This window comes from Helianthus annuus, unplaced genomic scaffold (assembly GCF_002127325.2).
Source record: "Helianthus annuus cultivar XRQ/B unplaced genomic scaffold, HanXRQr2.0-SUNRISE HanXRQChr00c002, whole genome shotgun sequence".
Lineage (NCBI taxonomy): Eukaryota > Viridiplantae > Streptophyta > Magnoliopsida > Asterales > Asteraceae > Helianthus > Helianthus annuus.
The window spans coordinates 547,117-563,588 of record NW_023395518.1 but is presented as its reverse complement, the minus strand read 5'-3'; positions in this window follow the sequence as shown (position 1 = coordinate 563,588).

Below are 16,472 nucleotides of genomic sequence, written 5' to 3'. Positions count from 1 at the left end.
GGTATGAAAGCTGGAGGCTGGTTATTGGGCTCGTTTTCAGAATTGGGCCCAAATGAATGTTGGTACGAGGGAGAGGAGCTAAGAGATACTGATCGCCTCCCGGGTTCGACATAGAGCCTCCATGGCTCTTGCGGGCTAGTGCTCATGGTGATAGAAGGAGTGCGTCGATGCGACGGCCCGGCCTCGTGATCATGGCTTGTCATGTGTCCTTTGCCTCGACCGCGAAGGAATCTGGGTGGCATGATGACCTGCATAAAATATTTAGAATACAGCAATATAATAAAAGACTCAAAATAAAACAATTCAGAGTTTGTCCTATGTTCAATGTCTAGACTTGGAACTCGAAGAATGTGCAAATTTGTGCACTGAGATTAAACACAAAAGGCTAGTGTTTAATTCACTCAGTGTTGGCTCTGATACCAACCTGTCACACCCCTAGTTTCCACGTGTCACCGGTGGGCCCGGTGGGGGATTACGTGACGCAGTTGATATCATCATATGTCAACAACACAAATTTATAATGCACAGCGGAAGCAAATGAATATAGATTTATTTTAACTATTAATTGTAATATCAAGTATCACAACCAGTCAAAATAGATCCACAGGCGGATCGAAATAAAAAGAAAAACATTGTTCAACAGATTACGCATCCCAACAGCTTGCGAGACTCTAAGATGCTCAGGAGAAACCAGCCTATTACGTATAGCACCTGCACTTAATCTTTTTGGGGAAAATACGTCAGTTTGCACTGGTAAATACAATTTAACCGACTCATTTTGAAAACATTTGAAAATTTGGTTTTAAATGCACAAGGCACAAAACATTTTTATAACTTGGGAATAATTAAACAGAGTTAAACTTGTAAAAGATTTACATGTTTGTTGACCGTTCGGTCGCCCGAGTCGTGTCGGGTTTAAGGTTAAATGACACACCACATGGTATAAGTCCGTGGCGGGAAGCCAACGTTAATACCTTAAAATAATAGACAAAATACCGGGTGTACGCCTACACCCGGCAGTCGAGGTCGTGGCCAAAAATGATGCCAAGGATATCCGGGACATGGTCATTAAGCTCCCAAAGGCACAAGAAACAAACAACACTAAATTTTTAAACGGGTCTCATTGGTAATACCCAACTACTAATGAGATGGAACCAACCGCCCGACCAAGCGGTATATTATATACCGTATCCCAAGCCCGTATAGGGAAAATAAGTTAAAAGTATTTACCTGAGCAAGTATAACCACAATTTCAAAAATGCACGTGTCTTTTACTGGGCTCCTATTCTGGAACGAAGGTTATAATAACCTATTAGAATCCTAACGGGTCTTTTAATATAGCCTAAGCTTAGACCGGTTAGTTTCATAGAGTAAATATGGTTTAATCGCGAGGAGTGCGAAAACCGGAAAGGAATATGATTTAGACCCTACAAGCTTGGATACTTGTATTATATGGATAAACTAAATATATTCTGAATTTTGAGACTTAGATGATATGGTTTGACCCGTTTCGGCTAACATGCGTGAACTAGTCACATAAGCCAATCCGAACGCGAGAAGTGCGTAACGAGTAACCATATAGGTCATATGCAAGTTTCCTGAGATTATATGCACCAAATATGTTGTAATATCAGAATGGTATACCCAAATATGCCCCAAATGTTTTTATACACCAATTACGCCTCATAAGGGCATTTTAGTAATTTTACATAGGCTAAAAAGGGTAAAATGGGGAAATCTGAGTTTCTAACCTTAGGCTACTGATAAAATGTATATTTTTATAAAATATATCAGTAGGCATTAGACCTTTTACATAAAATCCTAATTTGACATGTACTATGTCGTAAAAATGCCTAAAAAGGCGATTTGGAGCCATTTCCGGGTTTTTATAGAAAAGCTGATATTTTTATATTTCCAGAAGGCCCAAAACATTATATTTAATATAACAAATCAGTAGAAATTGGTTTGAGGTCAAAAGGATTAGTAAAACTCATTTTATGGCTAAAAAGGGTATAACCGGCATAAGCCGAAAAATTCTTAGAACACTAGGTTACGCTCAGCCTAAAAATAAATAAAAATCTTCAAAAATTCTAAAATATTATTTTATGACAGAGGGTATAAGATTTGGCATAAAAATTTGGGTTTTAATAGGCAATACGTAATTTACGCTAATTAACTAGTAAAGAAGCTCTTAATTACGCTAATGGGCATAACTCATGATCTAGACCTCAAATTGATACCAAATTTTGGGGACAACTTTATATTACAGAAACTAAGGTGTCTACCCTTTTACATTTTCAAAAATTATGATTTTTGGACATTCGGGCATAATGGTCAACATATGGGCGTTTAGCGGAAACATGCATACGAACTAGATGTCTAATGAACCACATTGTATAATCACAGGAGGATATACTAACATGTTAATAGGTTCAAAAGAAACTCTAAGGCAGATTCAAACTTGACTAAAACGGGTCAGAACTGAAAGTCAAAGCGAAAGTCAAACTATGCGACTTTCGGTTCCGAACCGGGTCTAAACAGAAAATTGTCGAGTTGAACATGTTGGAACATGTTCTTATACTTATTACCAAGTTATATAAAATTTTAAACAGGTTACATACAACCTACATTGCTATTTATGCGTTAATTCAAAGATAAGCATTCTGTTGACTTTTTCTAATTAGCTTTGACTCGACAATTAGTATGTTTAGAGTGGGAATCTGGAAATACCCTTTTAAGGGTTTGTTACCCACTTAATTACCTTCCTAAAGGTACTTTTAATTCGTGATTAGACAAAGCACATTATGCTTAATCACGAAGTCAAACCTTAATTACGACGGTTTGACTTTTGCTTAATTAACTAAGCTAGAAAGGATTAGAGAGGGTTAAGGACACTTACAAGAGTCCTAAGTTGATTATAGAGCCTAAGAAAATGAGTTGCTGACCAGAGGAGCTCCAGAAAACTTGTAGCCAAAGTTCCAAATGAGTATGATCAAATGATCAAGCTTGTGTTCTTATTTATAGTGAACTAGATGCCTCAAGATCATGCCAAGCAAACTCTAGGATGTTTATAAGATCATCCCAGGTGTCTCTAAGGGTCTATATACTGCCTAGGAAGCCCATAGAATTCAAATTTTACGTTTTAAGTCGGTTACATGCTTTGGACAGGCAGCTGTCCAAAATAAACTGCCAGCGACGGTCTTGCGGACCGTAAGCTTCGGGCCTTACGGTCCGTAAGGACCCATGCGGACCTGATCCTTAAGCGCCCTGCTTACGGACCGTAAGCGATGAGCCTTGCGGTCCGTAAGCGATGGTCAGAAGACAAAAACTTTTCAAACTTTAAAGTCTTGACCATGCAATTTACTAAAACCGAAACATGCTTTGATTTTTCAGGTGTGGGACCATCTGATCAGCCCTTGCATGAAGAGAAGGCTCTTACATGTCTCCCATTTCCATCAATTCATTTGGGAAGGTTTTAATTTGACGGAGATTCCAATTTGGGTCATGAATTCTTTTATAGAACTTTGGCTAATATACAACTATTATTAACCATGAGGATTTTATTAAATTTAGGAGTAGTAACAACCTTTTCTTCCATAGTCCTTTGTAATGACGAATTTTATTTATCGAGAATAACCGGTTATTGTAAGAGATGATCATAAACTGATTTAAGGATCTTGGGATTTATAAAATGTCGGGTTGCTCAGAGGTGATTTAATAACATGTCGCCCTTGGGTCGTTCAGCAGTAATTAAAATACATGACGCCCTTTTTAAATAAATCCTACCACATATCTCTTTTATTAAACCCGGTTTCTCTGACACGTCTGTCACAGAGGACACATGTCTTTATTTAATTGGACAGGAATTTTCGAGGTGTCACACCTTACGTGTGTTAATCAAGTTCTTTAACACGAAAATTCATTTCATTTCCCAGGCAACTATTTCTCCCCCTCAAACTATGCATTTGTAGGGCTGTAAACGAACAGAACGTTCAGTGAACAGTTCGTGAACCGTTCGGCGGGAAGTTCGTTTATGTTCGTTCGTTTAATAAACGAACGAACATGAACAAGAAATTTCGTTCGATGAGTTAAATGAACGAACATGAACAGATGTCTCGTTCGTTCGATTGTGTTCGTGAACGTTCGGTAAGGTGTTCGTGAACGTGAACATGTTCGTGAACATTCATTGATTTGCGTTCGTTTACGTTCGTATGTTTGTGTTTTAATTGAAGATCTTTGTACTTTCTTATATTTATTTGTACTTTTTATATTATTAAACTTTTATGTATTTTATTACCCTAACAATTAAACTAGGAAACTCACTTTCACCTTGTTTATGTATCATTTCCCTTTGATTTCTCATTATTTACATCGGCGAATACGATCGACCTCCGTTCCACAAGAAGGGATTGAAGTTCGAGTGCTACTCTCTGGGCCATCTATCTTTATCCTTTCTCGCGTTCGTCAAATTTATTTGTGTTCGTGAACCGTTCGCGAACACGCTCATTTCCTTAATGAACGAACACGAACATAAAATCTCGTTCGGTAAGTGTTCATGAACCGTTCGTGAACACATTTATTTCCTTAACGAACGAACACGAACAAGACCTTGTTCGAGATCGTTCGGTTCGTTTACAGCCCTATGCATATGTACATATATGTCTCTCCCCCCCCCCTAAATTTGTGCATCACACTTTATGCACAAATTTACTTATTTATTTATTTACATTAGTATAGAAACCCCAGTTTTTTTTTTTGTTTTTTTTTTAAGATCGCTCAGTCGGTGATGCGCATCATTTTCAAAAGATCCACAAACACATTGAATCTCGAGATGCTGACAGGTTTTGTAAAAAAAAAAAGATCCACTGAATTAGTATCAGTGTGGATCAGTTTAAGTTTAAACAATCCTCTGTCAAAGCAATCTCGAATAAAGTGCACCTTGATATCAATGCGCTTGGTTTTTGAGTAGAAGACAGGGTTTTGTTAGTCTGGATAACGGTATCATTATCAAAATAAGTAGTAGAGTTTAGATAAGTCAAACCGTAATCCTTGAGCTGGTGTTGTATCCAAAGAACCTGAGAGCAGTAGGCAGCAGATGCTATAACGCACTTTGCTTCTGCTGCAAAAGTGAGCTGTTGCTTCTTGCACTGCCATGAAATGAGACTGTCCCCCAAGAATTGGCATCCAGCTGATGTACACTTCATATCCCTGTTTTGACGAACTTGTGTGCCCAGAAACAATTTCACTTCTCCAAACAAGCTCATTTCGAACTTCTTTCTCATCACCAATGCATGTTCCTCATCATGATCCGGACCTTTAACTTGCTCGAAGCAACTTTCTCATACCCGATTCGCTGTGGGATTGTGCACCAGCAACTTTCTTATGCTATACCAGATTGCTCCCCCTCATTTGATGCAGTAGAGTTGTTGATCACCGGTGGATCTACAGTGCAGTCTGAGAGAATTGCTCCTAGAAACAGAGAAGTTCCTTGAATGTTTGAGAGTCCTGAGGAGACTTCAGTGTTACGTATTGCACCATCAGGGATAGCTATAGCAGGTTCAGAAATCGGCTTCTGAACAGTCGAAGAATGAAGTTGCGAGCCACTCTTGGTGAAGAGAACCTCGCACATCAGAGATACGCTCAAAAGATTGTGCTTCAGATCAGGGACATAATTGACGTCTGAGAAGATGAGAACTCCGTTTCTGACAGTGCCCTTCATGGTAATTCTTCCAGTTTCCTCTCCCGCGAAGTTGACAAATCCATCGTCGAATACCCTTTTTTTTGTTATTCAACTGGGATAAGTCTTCCGTCACGTGTCTGGAACAACTACTATCGATAAACCAAGGTCTAACGATCGCCCTCCATAGCCGTTCCTGCACACTTAGTGAGATTAATTAGAAACTGGAACCCAGGCCATTGTTGACCTGAGTTGACCATCGCTATCAGGGTACGAAACCAAACGAAAAATCATATGACTCTTAACATCGCTGGTGGTTTTTGGCGATGGAGTGGATGTTAATGGTTGTGAACACGGAGACTGGGATCCAACAGGAGTTTTAGGTTTCCAATTCCTAGTGTCTGAAACACTTTCATTTGTTGGAAAAACTTTTGTTTTTCTTTGAAACCTGTTAATGTTTGAAAAATTTTTGTTCTCCTGTTTGGCAAGATTCCAGTCTCTATCAGAAGGCTTTGCTTTGGGAGGACCTTTTTTGGTAAAGTGAGAGGGCATGGCCTTCTGATGGTACAGGTTCCTAGAGTAGTAGGGACGATGAACACAATTTCTTGCGATGTGTCCCGGAATTCCACAGTTAAAACATGTCTGCCTTTTTGAGAAAAAGACATCTAGTTCGGCTTGCGTTATTCTCGAGAACTGATCACGTCTTTTCAATTCATTTGACACTGAGTGCTTTGGAGTGTGCTTGTTCTTGGAGGAATCCACTTTACAGCTGTCAGCACAAGAGTCAGTATCGACAGCTTTACCCTTCAACTTAGGTTCAGTTTGCTTGAGAGACGGGTTTTCCTTTTGAACTTTCTTTTTCCGAGGTCTTATGTTTTTTCGTGATCGTTTCTTCTTTGAAGGGGCAGATTCGGTAGACTTTGCTTTATTTGAAATGCTTTTTTCCGAATCTGATCCTTTGGGATCGGGAGTTGAATCATCTGTTGAATTGACTTCCACAGATTCCTTTTCCTCAGAAACTATGTGTTTAGGAGTTTCTGCAGAATTGGTTTCCGCAGATATCTCTTCTTCAGTTTCATCAGTTGAATCAACTGTTGAATTGATTTCTGTGGATCCATTTTCTTCAGGCTCCAAGATCTCATGAGTTTCCTCAGAAATGGTTTCTACGAATATCTCTTCTTCAGCTTCATCAACCTCTGAGTTTCTGACATCAGCTGATTTTGGTTTCTCACACGAAGAGCAATCTATGTTTGAAACTGTTTGACTCTCTTCGGGCGTTGCACTACTTGGTTCCGAGTGTTTGTCACATTCAGAATTTCCAGAAGTGCTACGCTCATTATCTGACGTACCAGAATCTACAACTTGAATGTCAGATTCATCAGATGATCCCTGTTCATCAACTTCTTTACTAACACAATCAAACATATCAATTTTCTCATTTTTCTCTTGTTCATGAGTTTCTGATGTATCGGTTATGTTTCAGGCATACTAGAATAGTTGTCTGAATCACCAGAACACATTTCTGAGTCACTTGAAACAGGTGTTTCAAGTTTATCAGTCAATACATCAGATTTCCCTGTTAAAGCATTTTCGTCACGATCATAATCTAAAACCACAACACCTGAATTATCAGTTTTAATTGGAATACCCCGACTCTCAGCATACCAAGACATAACATAGTTCCAAGCGTAATGATCGGGTTTGGTAGCATCCGAATCATCAGCAACATCAGCAACGATTGAATCTGGTTCATCATCCACTGCAGATTGCTCTTCAACTGTCATTGATTCGGCACATGAACTAGAACAATTATTATTTTCTACAGAATCACAATCAGAATTTGACAAAATTTCTTGTGGCTCATTTGCGGATGTTTTCACTGGTTCTGTTTCATTCTTTGGTTCATTTTCCTTTTCAGATTCGCCAGCTGATTCGTTTGAGCAATTTTTATCCGCATTTTTAACAAAATTCATTGGTTTTTGAAAATCAGCTGGTCTGGCATTCTTTGGTCTGAAGGGCTCCCATGGAACATAGTCACTAGGTTTGCCATACATCATATTGTCATAATTTTCCATTTCCTGCTTAGTGATTGGCAATCTGGAATAATTATGATTGTATGGTGGCGAAACCTTTTTATACCCCAAACCCTTTCCCTTGTTTTCTTGATAAGCAAGTTGCACATTACACAGATTTTGAACTGTGGCACTGGAAGTGTCAAACTTTTTGATGTTTAACTCGTTCTGTTTGTACTTTCCAGTGAGAAGCTCTAGCTCACCCTTCACAGAGTCACATTCAAGAGTTTTAACCGTGAGTCTATGTTTATAGTCGTGAACCCAACATTGCTGTTGATTCACGTCTCTGTGAAGTTGAGCTATGTCCTTCTTAAGTGCGTCAATCTTTTCATAGAGAATTTTATTGTTCTCTCGAAGACTGATGTACTTTGCCATGGCACTGTTGTAATCATCCATTATTTTAGAATTGAGTGCCCTAAGTTGTGCAACCCTATTCCTGCAAGGTTCAGTACACAACAGATAGTTGACAGTGTCAATGAGCGATCTTGGTTTGTCTGGCTGAGTTTGGACTTGGGCTTGGGGTGCTGGTTTGGCCACTTCATCAGGATGAGATACTGTTGATTGTGAGGCCTTCAAATCAGATGATGTAGCAGCCACAGGTGAAGGTGAAGAAATCTGATCGGCGTTGGGATTGGTAGCAAGTGGCGAAGTAGCAACGGCCTTCTGACAGTTAGACATAGATGACGATGTGTTTGCATGATTCTGACTCCTCTGCTTGTCTTCCTGGACATATTCATTGACTAAGGAGATCACAACTTTTGTTTTCGTTGTAGAGTAATTGTATGTCCCCATGATAACCGCCACACGATAGTCCCATGTCTTGCTTCGTGGCAAACTGTACAGAAAAGCCCTGTTAATCCTACCAAGTGTCAACTTTAATCCGCTTTTCTCGATTTCAGAAAGCAGTTGCGTAAATCTTCTGATCACGTCTTCTACGGTTTCACCCTCGATATATCCGAAACTATCGAATTGTTTCCAAACCAACTCACGATGAGAAACGCTGCTTGGCGAATTCATTGTTGAACGAAGCAATAACCCGGAAACTTGCTAATTCAACCACGTTGCAAACGTACGAACCGATGTCCTTTACTGCACCTCAAAAACTTGTCGAAACTTATCGAAACGAACAAACACCCCCACCCCTTTTTTATTTTATAACCCTTTTTTAATATTTTATTTTTTTTTTAATTTATAAAGTATAATAAATTTTAAAAACTAACATTTTATATATAAAACCTTTTAAATTTAAACTAATAAACAATTTATAATATTATAATAATATATATTTTCAAGAGTTATATTAAATTGTAAATCTAACTAATATTATATTTATATTATATTAATTATATTAAACTGATTATTATTATATTATTATGAAAAAAAACAAAACGACAAAGGAATATGTCGTCTGCTCTGTTCGTAAACCCTAAATTCGAAAACGCCGCCACCGTAAAAAGAAAAACGATGAATATGTTGATCGGAGATTATGACGGCGGGTGTGAAAACGGCGATCGAAAATGGCGGTTGATGATACGGTGACGATGATGGACGACGGTGAAAGATGACGAAGATGAGAGACGATAAAGATCGATGATGTCGGAGTACAGGAGGTGGTGAAGATGATGTCTGAGATGACCGATTGAACCGGAGACGGAGTTGCAGGTGGGGTGGTTGTCGGAGTTGCAGAGAAGATGATCGAAGGTCGGAGTGGTGGTTATGGAGGTCCGACAGTAAGAGACAATGATGATGACGGGGAGGTGGTGACCGGAGAGTATCGGAAGATGAACGATGATAATGATAATCGCCGGAGATGATGAAGGTGAACGATGTAGTTGCAGGTGATGACCGACAGAACGATGAAAATGACGGAGATGAGTGGTGCAATCGCCGGAGGTGGAGTACGATACGGTGGTCGTCGGTGATTGTACAGTGACCCGGAGGCAGTTGGAGGTGATAATGGGTGGCTGGTTATGTGATAATAAGAAAGAAGCAGGTTGGTCGGAGACGGCGGAGATGATATTGATGATGAACAGTAACGATGTCGGACGATGATCTGAATGTAGATGATTGACGTAACAACAAAAAACAAAACTTGATTTCAGACGTGATCTCGAATCAAGATAATATGAAGATGAATGACGGTTCTGGATGATTTCGAATGAAAGATGAAGATGTCAGGTGATTACGGACAAAGAGAGTTATGTATATTACGGATGAAAACGATGTGCCGGATGATTACGGATACTGGCTGGAAGTGTTCCGGATAAAAGAGGCATGATGTTAATGATTCCGGATGATGAAAGATGAATGTATTACGAATGAAAACGGTGTATTACGGATAAAACCCGATGATTTCGAATGAGTTTGCTGATGAAGATGTTGATATCTCAAACGGAGAATGATGATCACGGATGATTTCTGATGGTGATATGATGATGTCGGATGGAAATTAAAATGATAATTTATGATGATGTCGTGAGATGATGATGATGATTGAATTTGTTGTTTCAAAAGATGATGATGTTCTAATTAATTTTTTTTTTAAATAAACCTTTAACACCTTTCAACAAGATCGATAAGCAAAATATAGTGATTTTTCGAATAACGCGAAGAACACGATGAAGAACTTCAACAAAACTACATAATTTCTTGATGTTTGATATCTAATTGGCTCTGATACCAATTGTAAGTCCCGAAAATACGGATCAAACAACGATATCAAACGATCACCAAGGATGGGCGGAATCCAAACTTGATGATGATCAAGAAATCAAGAACACAAAGATGAAGATTTGAAGATTGGAATGATTCAATAGCTTAAAGTTGCATACAATTAGTATTGTCTAATACAACTTTCAAAAACCAAGGAACCAACCAAAACCCCTAATTTCCATTAACTATTTATAGGGAGGGTTTCCCCCTAAACCCTAGGCCCATAATCCCTAAGCCCACTCTAATACCCCTTCTAGAAACTAGATCCATTAGCCTATAAACCTACTAATCCATAAACCTATAGGGCCTAACAAGGTGCTAGATATATTAAGTTAACATATGAAGCAAAATGGATCCTTGACATCAATGAGCTAAGCATGCTAAGTCAACATACGAAGCAAAACATAATTGAAATCATGTACTTATATGTGTACTAGGTGAACATAGTAAGTATATGTCATGAAAGCGTGACAGCATGAAAGTAGCAAGTAGGCACATGTATATCACCCCAAAATATATGAAAACGGTAAAAGAGGGGACTATGTACTCACTTGATATTGCTTAATAGTCTTGAGATATCAACCAAGTAACGCTAGAAGGATCACGGAATCAAACGACACCTAATATAGGTAACTATGTTAATAAACCGAACCTAAATCGGAAGATCGGATAGAATGAGGTCTCGTAAACCAAATGAGTATCGGAACTCTTATGATATGGTTTAACAAAGCCTACATTCTAAGTCGGAACCTATCCTAAGTGCTTATGACCTGCTACGACTCGTTAAGGTAGTTTACGCTACTTTAACGTGTCGTTCGCGCAAAAGCGCGTTCGAACCGCCTAAATAGTTCTATGACAAGTATTATATGCCTTAACATGTCTAATAACATTGCATAATCAGTTTAGATGTCAAAATTTAGGTTACATATGCTTAAAATGAAATTACGCGTAAAAAGGGCATTTTGGTCATTTTCCTAAGGCATATAAACTACCTATCATACGACTAACTAAACGAAGTGACCATAAGGTATAACGTCGGAAGGTTATTCCCTATACAACTATGGTCACAAAATATGTTTGGTTGGATCCTAATGATCGACCAAACGAGTTGGGTTCGAAAGTCTAAGCGGTTGTTTAGACCGCTTAACTTACCACCCTAATTAAGCATTAAACTAAAAGTGATGAGTTAAACATGTTAAATAGTTTGAAAACAGGTTTGATATCAAAACAAAGTGTTTTGATACCCGAAAATAGTTTCGTCGTAAAATGCGCATAATCGGCATTTTGACCGAAACTATGACTCGTCACTACGCCTAATAAATGTGGTAATCTGTAGGTATAGTCACAAGGGACTAACCATCGTGATTACGCTCACATTGCAAAGTTCAAACGAATTTTGTCTTGACCAATTCATGGTCAAAGCAGAAAGTCAAACACTGTTTGACTTTCTTGCTTGAAATGCATAACCAAGCATGAAAGAAACTTACAAGAGGTCCAAGCTTGGAATAAGAACAAAGAATACTGAAGTTTGAAGCCTTCAACCAAGAGGGATAGCTTCAAGAGATCAGATGTAGAAGAAAAGGAATGAATGAGCAAGTTGGAAGGAAAAATTCTTGGGTATTTATAGAATTTCTTGAACCTTTGGATCAATGACAAGTGTAATTGAGTGAATCAAAGCTTAATCATCACCTTACACTTGTTACACACTCATTAGAGGGCTTGGGGAACACTTAAACCAGCTCCATGTATTGAAAAACTAGGATTAAAACCATGTTCTAGCTGCTGAATTGCAGTTTTTAAAAAAATTCTGAAAAACAGGTGATGTCGCGTGGCGCGCCAGGGTGGCGGGTGGCATGAGGGAGCCTGTTTCTTCAAAAGTTTCATTTTTGACAGCTTTAGTCCATGCAACATGTTTTAATGGTTTTTGACGCGTTTAAGCCCCGTTAACCCAATTTTAATGCTCCACCATGAAGTTAAAGTATAGGGGACTTAAAATATGCTTGGAAATATCACGGATGTTGGTTCGTTTGGTCGTACAATCGCGTTATTAGGTTAATTTCGATGAAACTCGAATGGGCGCGGAAAACGATCCAAATTACGCGACAAGTGGTACTTTTGCATTCCAATCACTAAAATAAAATATTTTAATGATTACAAAAATTTTTGGATGTCCAGATATGTTCAGAACGTGAGATATGCGCGTAAATGCAAGCTATGTAAAGGATATTCAGGGTATGTTTAGCTTATGATCATGTTCCGGAATGTTCGTTGCTATACGAATCGGCAGACTTTCGCATTTTGTCGCAAATAGTCCCTGTGATCGAATAAACCTGCTTTTGTCATACCAACCCTTCAAAACTTATTTCTAAGTTATGTAAATGTAATTTAAGGTATGTTAAGCTTATGTTGCTATTCCAGAGTGTATGTCGCTTTAAACTGATTACGTTTATGCATCAGTTTGCGTATAACTTTCCAGAAAGCGATTTAGAGTTTAAAATCGAACAAGAATTGATATTTGTGATTGCCATAAGTATTTGTACAAATACAAAGAATGAAACAGAAGATTTTATCGGATTCGTATTTGTATGATGGTCGTAGAGATATAGATGTCACATTCACTTATATTGATTATGCAATGAGAACCACTCAGATCACACCTCGCGCTTCCGCTACGAGCGATTGTGACAGTTTGACCTTCGGATTGAGGATGGAAAGCGGCACTAAGATTAAGATGAGTACCAAGAGCTTTCTGAAAGGTTTGCCAAATACGAGAGGTAAAACGAGCGTCACGATCAGAGATGATGTCAATGGGTATACCATGACCGACAAATGACTTCATTCGTGTGGATACGAGCCAATTTCTAGACTCTGTAATCTTCACGAATGGGGAGGAAGTGAGCAGATTTGGTCAGACGGTCAATGATTACCCAAATGCTATCATGACCGAACAAAGTACGAAGGAGTTTGGAGATGAAATCCATAGCTACACTCTCCCATTTCCAGACAGGAATTTCTAGTTATTCGAGCAAGCCAGAGGGGCGTTGGTGTTCGGCTTTAACCTTAGAGCATGTGAGGCACTTAGAGACATAGAGTGCGACATCCTTCTTCATGCCAGGCCACCAATAAGACATGCGCAAGTCTTGGTAAATCTTGTCGGCACCCGGATGAATAGAATATCAGGATTTGTGAGCTTCCTTCATCAAGAAGTCATGAAGGTTGTCACGATTTGGAATCCAGACACGATCGAGACAATAGAACATACCATCCGATTTGGATACGAGTTGATATTCTGCACCACACTTCATCTCGTTGTACATTTTGTATTCGGTAACGGACAAATGTTGTGCTTCACGAATTCGGTCTCGAAGGTTACTCAAAAATTGGAAACAAAGTATACTCTGCACATGGGCCTTACAACTAAGAGCGTCGGCCACGACATTCGCTTTATCGGGGTGGTAGCGAATCTCGCAATCGTAGTTGTTGAGCAGTTCTACCCATCGACGTTGACGCATGTTGAGTTCTTTTTGGGTAAAGATGTGCTGAAGGCTCTTATGATCGGTGAAGATCACACACTTAGTACCATAAGGTAGTGTCGTGATGTGCTAAAAGTAGTTTAATAAAAACGACTAAAATTAACCTAAATCTAGACTCAAAGTAATACTCTAGACTCTCTAAACTCGACTAAACTACTAACCGGCAAGCGAACCGATCGACTCTAGTAAAGCTAAGTAAGTCCGGATATCGAACCCACGAGACTCAATTAAATTACGCTATGACTCTGTTTGGACTAGGACTGACACGACTTACTAAATTGTTTATTTGGATGGAGGGGGGTTTCTAAAAATCCTAAATATTAAACTAAAATAATAATAAACTAACTAGACACGAACTTGGACGAAGACCTGAACTAGTGGCGATGAAGACTACCTAGGCTAGACGCAAGTTTAACTTGGAGTGGATTTCTATTCGAAACTAATGTGGTATGGAACCGGGATCTTTTGATACTAAACCTATTAAGACACCAACTAAGCCCCTCAACCCTTCTCGAGGTAAAACTTATGGCACTACCTAGACTGTTACGATTACCGGTTGTTAGATTTCCTTATAGTCCTCCAACTTCTTGAAAAGTGTCTTAATGTGACAATCTACCTTACAACACGAAAGTCTAAGGCAACTATGGGTTTCAACTTGGTTTAATAGACAAGAGAATGGTTAGGGAACTAGACCGATTTCTTACAAAACCTAAACCTAGCTATATACCAAACCAAGACCTATTAACAACCTCGAGCTTTACAGCGACAAGATTAGTAGAACACTTGATTTTATAAGATTACCGAATATTACTTCTAAGGTTACTTACTAGATTTTCGCCTTAAAGGATGAAGATTTATTACGTGATATAGACCATCACCTAAATCTAAAACCCTAGCACGACTCTATTATGTGATAAAGACCGTCACCAAGAATCATACGAAGCAATAATCAATGATCAAACAATATCAAGCACGCATATACACCAAATCAAAATTCCATAATCATTTACAATTCAAGAAAACCCATAAACCACATTATTAGTGAATAAAAAATCCAAACTTTTTTTAAACCATTGTCGTAAGCCTAGGTAGTATGAAGTATTTAGCCGACAATCATGGTTTTAAAAATAAAAACATAAAGTCTCAAACAAGAATTCATTGAATTAAACAAGAAAAACTAAGAACAAGATAAATCAGAGTGGTAAAACCCGTCAATCTTCGTTCCGTGTGCTTCCCACTTTACTCCAACGATTCCATGCTTTTAATTCTTGTGAAAGCTGCTCTCCAAACCGTCCAAGATGATGGTCGCGTCTGATGTATCTGATGTCCAGCCGTCTTCTGTCCTTTGATTTCGTCTGATGTTCACGAATCACGAGTATTTATAATATTCTCCTCTCCTTAATTGCCGCCTCAATGATCCCCTTTATAATTCATCATAATATTACACCTATATTAAAAAGGCCCAATACTCATAATTTATGGTTTCTGATGGCCTTGAATGTATTTGGCGGCCCATAGCACATGAAAAGAAGTCTAACTCTTTTTCTATTATATAACCACCAACCTTATTGTCTACTACTACATTTACAAGAGTCGGCACCGACAGGCAATATTGCCGGCACTTCGATTGGGCTGAATAGGCGGTGATTTCAATAGTGCCAGACAGCTGCCTGGCACTCCCGTATTGGCCCAATAAATTTACGATTTTTATCTCTTTTTAAAATTACAATTTTTGCAATCAGTTAAAAATTATTGTTTTGCCCTCACATAAAAATAAATTTTACGCCTATTACTCCCACGCTAAATATCTCAATTTGTGCCCCGCGTTTAAAAATTACGATTTTGTCCCGTTTTCAATTTACAGTTTTGTCATTAGTTTTTTCCCTACGTTTTTACCCCCACTTAAAAAATAAATTTGCGTTTTTGCTCCCAGCTAAAAATGATTTTGCCCCGTATAAATTTCTTATACCTTTTGCCATTACGCGTTTTTTTTCTCATAGCCATATCAGTAAACGAATTTTGCCTCAACTTTAAATTTACATTTTCCCCATCGTTTTTGTTTCTTTTTCGTGGTGACATTTACAAGTTTGCCCCCATTGTTAAATTACAGTCGTGCCGGCAACTTCCTGGCACTCCCCCATTGGTCCATTTAGTTTACGCTTTTCCCCGGATGAAAAATTATGATTTGGCCCTCAGTTAAAAGTTACGTTTTTCATCGTTTTAATTTTTTTTACCAAAACTATAAGGTTTTTTTTAATTGGTTACTCGATTTATTTTTTTCGTGTCAAGGAGTTGCCTAACACTAGCTCATTAGTCATGAAAAATTACGCTTTTGCCCTGAGCCCAAAATTACGGTCTTATCCTCGCTTTTGTTTTTTTTTCCTAACAAATTATAGTAGCATTTTTTAATTGGTTGAGAATTATTCAGCTATCGCCCCCAATCTAATCGTATCCCCATAGAATATTACGGCAAACCTC